Genomic DNA, 8,759 nt, shown 5'->3' on the forward strand with positions numbered 1-8,759 from the left:
AGTGGTACAGCCAGCATCCCCTTCCCCACTACACCTGCCTAAACTGTTACCTGGATAGCTACAGCTGGCTACTGAGCTGGAGAAAAGTTGGGGAAGAGCCCTTCCTCCAGATCCAGAATTCACAGGAGGATGCTCCCCTATGTTGCCAGCTCTGTGGTCCACCCAGGAGGTGGCAGAATTCAGCGGCAGAGAGGACAGGGGAAAATGGGGAAGGTTTGCTCAGAAACTGGTGACAAACCTTTCTTTTAAGTGGTTTTAACTATCACATAGCAAACAAGGGGGAAAGTACTCAAAATCGGTTTCCTGCACAAAAAGGCAGCTTAGTGTTAAAGTAGGTTTGGTTTTTTTGTTGTTGTTTTGGTAGTGATGGTTTTTGGCCCTCCCTCCCCTTTTTTTCTTTTTGCAAAGGGTTTGGGGGTGACAGTAACCAAGTTGCCCAGGACTTATGCTTTGCCAATGTGTTTGTTGCCTAGAGACTCCTCTCGGGTGTAATCACAAAACCTCAGCCAACTTCACAATTCATTTGTCACAATCTTGCAAAATTCGTTCTTTTTTATAGTGGAGTGAACAAGCCAATATTCTGCCAAGTTTTACTACTCACAGTACCAGGTAAGGTTCAAGAGGTGCGTGCCCATGCTGAAGTAACTTACCTCAAGTTAAGCAGTAAACCAGCGAAGGTATCGCAGACTGGGACACTGTCTTGCTTCCAAGACAGATCATGCCTCTAGGAAAAAGGCAAGTGTTACAAAGCAATTAACAAATTAGTAAATTACTTTAGCAAATACCATCATGTTTTGTGTACAGAGGAAAAAAAGACTTTTTTTAAGTTGTTAAAAAAAAATCAGTTGAAGTTACTGGCTTGTTACAGCAGTAAGCTTCATACATCCTTGCATAGTTATGGATTTATCAGAAGCAGCAGTTTCAGATTCTTTCAGTTCCCCCAAACACTTATGAAAGCCATTTTTCAAAGTCTCTTGTAATTTTATTGTAAGAATAAAAGTAATCAATGACCAATGAGTAACCAAATATTTTAGAAAGATTAAGCCAGCCATTTTCTAGGTACACAGAGCAAATTCTGGAGCTGGGCAGCACCAAGTTAATTCTCTCCACAAGCCATGTTGCACACTTTTGCCAGCACATACTTGTCATAAATAAAGCAAGCTCCTGATCAAAGACCCTAAGCACTCTCATGCCTTTAATAGTACGGAAACTGGCCAAAGACCTCAAACTCAGAGATTTAGGTTTCAACTCCACCAGCAGTAGGAAGAGGAATAAAACATCCTCTCCTCCCTTGGGGTGGGGGGAGAAGGGGAAAAAATACCCCTCACACCCTCCCCAAATCAAATCAAGAAACAGTTATTCCTTTAGGCGCTCTAGAATTGCCATAAGCAATGCTAACCAAAAAGCAGACGCCTGACTTCTGAATTTCAAAGGTACACAGGCTCAAAGTGTCATCTAAGTTTTCATATTCACCATACTGAGGACTTAGGTCTACAAGGTTGGACTGGGATTCCTCTGAAAAACAGCTTATTTCAAGTGCTTGATGTTCCTGAACATGCCAAGAATATCACAAACTTGCTACACTTCTTTGCAGCATTTTGTCTTTTACTTTCCGCGCCCCGCCCCCACTCGCCCCCTCCCTCCCACCGCCCCGCCAAATGTACCTGGCCAAAAGGTTTTCGAGTAGCCTGAAGCACCGCTACTTGAAAATGATCAGGTAGAGATCCAGATTTGCCAGTTTGAGAAAGTAAAGGATTCCTGACGAGTGCTTCTTTGACAAGACCACTGGCAGCTGCCTCACGGTTACCTTTGTCACTGTACGTGCCACACTGGTCTGTCAAAGAGCTTTCCAAGCTGACTTGCCAAAACGCGGTGTCTTCAGCAGGACCCAGATGAAGTGTCTTCCACAGTCAGCTCCAGCTTCCCCAGGTCAAAACCTGCCCGTTCTCCCAACCCCTCCCCAAGAGCTAAGCGATGCCCTCCCATTTATCAGTCTTCTTTAAACAAAATAAGTGGCAACCCCGCACCAAGGGTGCAGAAGTAGCACCCCACGATGTGACCTGTCACCCCAGGGCCCATGGGCACCACCGCCTCGGCGCTTTCAGCCGCCCCGAGCGGGCTTCGTTGGCCGCTGCCCCGATAGCGACGTGCGGGCCTGCAGAGACGCCCCGGGCTCTGTGACGGCAAAGAAGCGCCTCACGAACCGGCCACTTCACAGAACAGCGGCCGCTAAGCCGCCGCCAGAAGGACCGCGCCCCCGCCCCGCCGGGCCAATCTCCGGCGCGGGACCGCCCCCGCGCCCAACGGTGGAGCGCGAGCGCCCTCCGCCGGTCAGTCCCAACCACGGACCGGCTTTCTCAGCTCGCGAGCGCCCCCTCCTGGCCGAGACTGACAGCTGAGCCTGGCATTGCGCGCGCTGTCCGCACCCCCGACCCCGCTGCGCGACCCGCGCTCGGCCACGAGCGCTGGGCCCAACGGCCGCCCGTGAGCGCACGCGGCCACCTCCAACGGCCGCCCCGCGACTGCCGCGGGCTCTCGCCGCATCCTGGCAGCCCGGCACCACGGTTGGCACCACCTGCCGCCTGGCAGGACCCAGCCTCACCCCGGCTGGCGCCACAACTGTGAGGCGGGGCGCTCGGATGTAGTGGCGGCTCTGACAGTTAGGGAGGCTCAGAGCCGCTCATTGCAGAGAGAGCCAAGGGTCGCTGGTGCCAGCTCTCTGCAGTGAGGGGTGCCAAGGTGAGAGGGGACACACATGGCAGGGTAGGCCAGAGTCACCAGCTCTTCTGATGCTGAGCTGGCAGGAAAACATTGCAGTTCTTATTTATGTCCAGGCAGAGCTGATGCATTCCTCAAAGATCTGCTGAACATTACTGCTATCAGTGACAAACACTGAGACATTGGGAAGGGAGCAAGCAGAAGAGGCTTGTGATCTCCAGCCCCTGACCACATGCAGGGGAGCTCAGGCATGTGGGGCTGCCTTGGTGGTTCATGGCACTGCAGCATACCAGTCTGTGATCTGGGGGCTAGCCAGTGCCTGTTGACCAATGGCTACCCACAACCGGAGGACATGAGGTTAGCCACAGCCTGCTGAAAAAAAACCCTGAAGCATAAGTTGCAAGGTCAATGTATTCCTTGGAAATGGAGGTATCTGGGCCTGGCTTCCACCTTACCCATGCCTAAGTTAGCAACACACAGTGTGTGACATCCAAAGCCCAGAGAACCCTTGTAAACTGGTTTCTGAATCAGCCATGGGAAAGGAGAACTGCAGTAAAACAGGCAAGTGTAACTGTGTTACATTTTGATACATACTGCTGCGTGGGGCATCACTTTGCCTGCAAATCAATTTAAATGCTCTGTGTAACATTCAGTTGGAATAAAGGCAGTAGATTTTCCACTGATTTCAATGAAGGCTGCGTTGAGCCACGTGGTTTGCCTTTTTTTTTTGCTCCCTGCCTCATTGTAAACTGTTGTGGAACCTTGCAGCTAGCACAGCTTGTACAAACTGATGATAGCCATACACAGCTGAAGAGGGAGCAGATTGCAAAAGCAGACACTTGCGCTTCAGTCTGTCCACTGGAAGCTAATTCTATTTTGCAGCATCAAAGCGTGGATTTTCTTCTCAGGGTTTAGAAGAGCACTAAACACTATATGTGTGTGTGAGTACATATCTCACAGAGGTTTTTGTCATAACTGCCCTCCAAAAAAACACATTCCATGATATAGATAGTATTTTTCCATTCTATTTATAATCACTAACATACGGTTTTAAAATGCAGAAATAGCAATATGATAGATTTAATACAGTGAGTAATTAGATGTGTGCTTCAGACTGTCAGTTGTTTACAAAGTAACCGTACACCTTCTTTAACTCACAGTTTAAACAAACAGATTTCCAGTGTGTTATATGTGCATTTTTTCTCAAATATCTTCCTATTTATGCAGGCCCCATGTACTTTGGTTCATCTTTTCTTCTGGGCTGTATGCACAGGACTGATTTCCAGAAACAGAAGCTGATTGTGTATAGTCTAAAAATTCTCTGAACTAAACCAAACTGTCTTTATTAGACACTGCCTCAGAACTAGAGAAGTTACACTGCTATAAAAAAGAGGAAAAACAAAGCATTCAGGCTGAGGTGGTTTAGTAGGGTGCTGGAGATGGTTGGTGATTGGAAAGAAACAGTTAAGATGATTAGATTGTGCGTAGTCTTGCAAATTGTGCTATTATTTTAAATTTTGAGGTCTGTAGGAAATAGATTCTGATGTTCACTTTTTGTGTGCTGTGTGAGTTCTCAGCATTCCTGTGTACCATTTCACCTTCATGTCTTGTCAGCTTTGCTTTTGTTTTGTAGCTCTCTGAGAAATCCAGCACTAACCACATCCTCCCTGTCCCTATTGCTAACACAGCTCTAACTCTGCCTTTTTTTTTTTTATGTGCAGGGAAAAGACTGTACTTCTGATGTTAGAGAACATGCCTCAGGAGGCAAGACAGATGACGACTCTTCTGGACAGAGGACAGAAATGAGGAGCAGCCTGTCTGGGCTGAGTAAATGGAAGTGCCTTTCCTCAACTCCCACATGAGGGCAAGAAATGCAGGTCAGCACTGAGGAGAGGCAAGCAGGCAGAAGCAGCAGGAGAGTGAAAGAGAAAATGCCCAGGTGTATGCTGCTTACATCTAGTTTTTAGTGCAAGTGATAAATTTTCACCACATCCTTGCAGCTGCCCCTTTGGGACTTATGGAGAATGGGGAGATGGCCAACTAGTGCAGCACAGCTCTGCTTCCCTAAATTGCTGTACAGTTCAGTTGCTGCCCTGATATAACTGATAGCCCTGCAGTGACTTTGAGGTTTCTGCTGTCTCTCCCTGTCAGCCACAAACCCTGACTGCATTCATCAGAGTAGTTATTGAATCATGCCCCCTTTTCATCCTTGGCCAGCTTTTCTCAGCTCATTGGCCATTCGTTTATCATTGCCAGCACTGATCCTGACTCCATCATGTGGGGAGCTGCAACACCTGTTAGAGACAACACTTACCCTATCTCCCCCTGTGAGCAGCCAACAGTAGGGTCCTCAAGTATGTGTGGAAGAGACACACAAGTAACCCAGCACAGGACCTCTGGAAACATCTTATCTAGCCATATTCATGTCAGAAGAGAAAAAAAATGGAAATTACTTAGGAAACGCTTTTCTTCCTAGGGCCTCATCTGTTCTTAAAACTAGATAATGCTTTTGGTAAAAGAGGCTGGAAAGTGTACGATATGAAGCTCACTGTTCTTTACAAATTGCTGACTGTGGAAACACCTGTACTGTCTTTGATAAGTGAAAGAGATAAGGATACCTTTGCACAGTGAATTTCTTTTCTATGGGGCTCTCTGATGACTGAGTAATCTGAAACAAAGTAGCTGAATTGCTGAGGCTAATAATATTTACTTTAAAAAATGCAGGCAAACTAGTGACAATCAGCATGGTATAAAGTTGCCTGAATCACCTGTTAATCAGAATTGTCTGTAAATAAAAAGGGGAAGAAGTAACCTCAGTGCCTCAGATGTCTGAATTCATACATAAAGGGGTGTGTGGCGGGGGGGTGATGTGATAATGTGTAAGCCTATAAACTTTTTGTTTTGAATGAGAGGAAACAGCCATCATGACATTTAAAGGATCCCTGATTACGGGCAGGTTGGATTCAGCCAGGTGCAGATGCGGTACTTCTCTGTCCAACAGGGTCTGTCCCTCTCCTCAGGCTAATAGCTGCTCACCCTCTGGAGAGGCCAGCCGTGTCCAGGCAACTTATTATTGACTGAGGGAAACTGTACCAAGCAGAGGGACAGATGTGCTCTGCAGCAGATGAAATGTGATTTGTTTTCAGGTACACATCTCTTCAATGATTTTTGCCCAGATGTTGGGGTAGTATGAGGAAACATTGTCTCACTTCTTCCCAGGTTAGTCCCCAGCTTTCAAGACAAAGGTCAGGTCTTCATCCTGGAAAGGAAATGGATGGGCTTTTCTGTCTATAAATTGCCAACAACATCCCAAGGAAACTCAGGATTTGACAGGTCTTATTTGTGATGAAAAGCAGCTGAGATCCTTTTCTCCTCCCACTATTCGACAAGCTATCTCTGAACAGACACAGCGCTAAAGGTCTCTGCCAACTCAAACTATTCTATGATTCCCCTGCTGTGGTCCTCAAGGACGCTGTGGTGGAGTGGGGAGAAGAATTCTTATCTTTTTTTGACAAAGTGGGAGCTGGAGTCCTGAGAGAGTTAAGCCCATTGGTGATCTTTGAAGGCCCTCAAGAGAGCTGTGGGTAACTTTGGGTTTAGACACCTCTGATGGTTTGACAATTTGACTTCCTTGGGATTATGCAGAAAGTGTGGGAAGGAATAGAAGATTAAAGCCAGCCTTCTCAGCTGTAGCATGGCACGCTGCTCTAAATTCATCCTGCCTTCCCATTTTTTGCAAGGGAACACAAGACTGGCGCTCTGTATCCCTTGAGTTCCCTGTGCTTGAATGTTGTAGCACAGTTATTTTCCTTCCTGGCACAAGTTTGAGCATTTCTGATTGACTTCTTTACTTCTTGATCTAGGGCTGAAAAAGCAGGAATAAATTAAGAGATACAGACAGGCGCCTGTTACAAAATGTGTTTCCCAGTTTCATTTCTCACCATTGTAGTGGCTGCATGTCCACACTCAGATAAATGGTTCCTATGGATGTGGTGCTCTTAAAGTAAGGTCTGTTGAAGTGAAAAGCCAAGGAAAATGGATTTGCATCACATTATGATTAGCATATTTTGTATGTGGTGTAGTTTTAGGGAGAGAGTGGAGGCAGTGCTAAAGAGGTAGAATGCAGCATGAGTAAAAATAGATAATTCCTCCCAAAGGTGGAAAGCAAGGAGAAAGTTGTGGAGACAGCAGACATGAAGATGTGAAATTAATGAAAAAAAAATGACATTGTGAAAAGCTTACAAAAGAAATATTCTAAATTAGATCCAGCTCTCTGCTCACTATGATGTTTGAAATTCTCTTGGAAATCAGGATAACCTGGAGCTCACTAAAAAGGCTCATTTATGAGAATGGGATTCTCTGGTCTGTGTTACAGTAAAGGAACCTTAAAGTGAAATCTGAAGCTGAAAAGAAGGAGGCATGTTTTCATAAAGACCTCACGAAAATTCCACATGGCAAGAAAAAAATGTGCATTTTTTTTGTGTGCAAGCTTTGTACATTGAAGTCCTATTTCTCTGCATCCTTTGAAACACGTGTCCTCCTTGCGTGAGGTAACATCTAAATTTAAGCTTAATTGGAAAAGAAAATGAACAGATAACAAGCCTGAACTTTGCTGAAAAGGAGGGAGTTAGTGTTTTTATATGGAAAGTTTGATTTCTGAAGGATTATCAATAAGCAAGCCCTGCTTGGTTCCTCTCAATGCAGCCGTACTTTCTTGTTTTTTGTAGTGACGGAGTTCAGATTTACCAGGGACTGTAAGCCTCTCTTCGTTAATAACTAACATAGCTTTAACAGGCAGGGATCAAAACACAAGGTAAGCTTGGAGCAGCTCTCCAAGCTGCAAAAGAGGAAAACACATGTGTAAAACTCAGGAAAAAGTACTAATCATGCAAGGCCCTGAGGATGTTGTGCCCAGCCCACCACTCCCATTTAGCTAGACCAGAGGGAAATCAGGAAAGCATCCATTCTGTGCTTCAGTTTGTAGCAGCGTGCTATATGCAGAAAAGCTGCAGGAATAACTTTGCTTCTCAGTTTTAACAAAACAGCCTTGGGTTCCATCCACACCAAGAAAGCCATTAGGGTTGCCTTCGAAATTTCTGCACTATTTTTGTGGGCTGGAATGAAAACTCAGTAAAGAAAATGGACAGAAATCCACTGACACATTTGCGCCTTGGATCAGGTCCAATAACCTTGGTAGCTTATTACTGTCATATAGCTAACCTTTAACTGAATCCATAGTTCTGACTCCCCAGCCACTACGTACTTTGCTCTATAAACACTATCTCTGTTTGAATTGCCTTTGCAAATGAGCACTCGAGATGGATGCATTTCCAGAACACTGAACACAGAAAGCAGTGAAAATTTAATGTTCTTGGAAAGACCTGCATATCACACACATAAAAAAAAGAGTTTTCATGTAACAAGTGATTTTATTTTATACTTTTTCCAGAGTTCATAGTAAAAATTTCCCATTATTGAAGGGAAAGAAATACAAATCAGGCAAGCTTATACATCAGTAGTGAAACATGCCCTTCACAGTGTGGCTGTGACCTGTCCTTGTGAACTTGACTATGATCCTAACATTTCATCTTTGCAATGACAGAGAAAATGGTATTGTATAAAGAAGAAAACATTAAAAGGACATGATGGGCACAGATATAAAATAAATTAAAAGCATTTGTAAAAGTTTATTTCCATATACAAAATACCTTTTCCTTTTTTTGGGGGTAATTTAAATTTTTTAAAAAATTGACATTGTCTGTACAAACATTAACCTTTCAACAGAAATCATTTACAAAGACTGTTTTTACAAGGAGAAATGGGTTGCTAAACAAAATATCAGTCTCCTGCAAACTGCTGAGCATCTCCTCAGAGATGAACATTCAAAGGTTTTGGGCCAGCCCTGCAGCGAAGCATCATGATTTGCAACCCCAGGGCTGCTTGGCACCTCATGAAAGGTGCTCTGCTCCTTGCAAGTTCAGGGCTCCCAGACAAGGGAAAAACAGAGCCTGCCTTGTAACCCTTTTCAGGGGAAGTGTCAT

This window comes from Caloenas nicobarica, chromosome 4 (genome assembly GCF_036013445.1).
Source record: "Caloenas nicobarica isolate bCalNic1 chromosome 4, bCalNic1.hap1, whole genome shotgun sequence".
In the NCBI taxonomy this organism is placed as follows: Eukaryota; Metazoa; Chordata; class Aves; order Columbiformes; family Columbidae; genus Caloenas; species Caloenas nicobarica.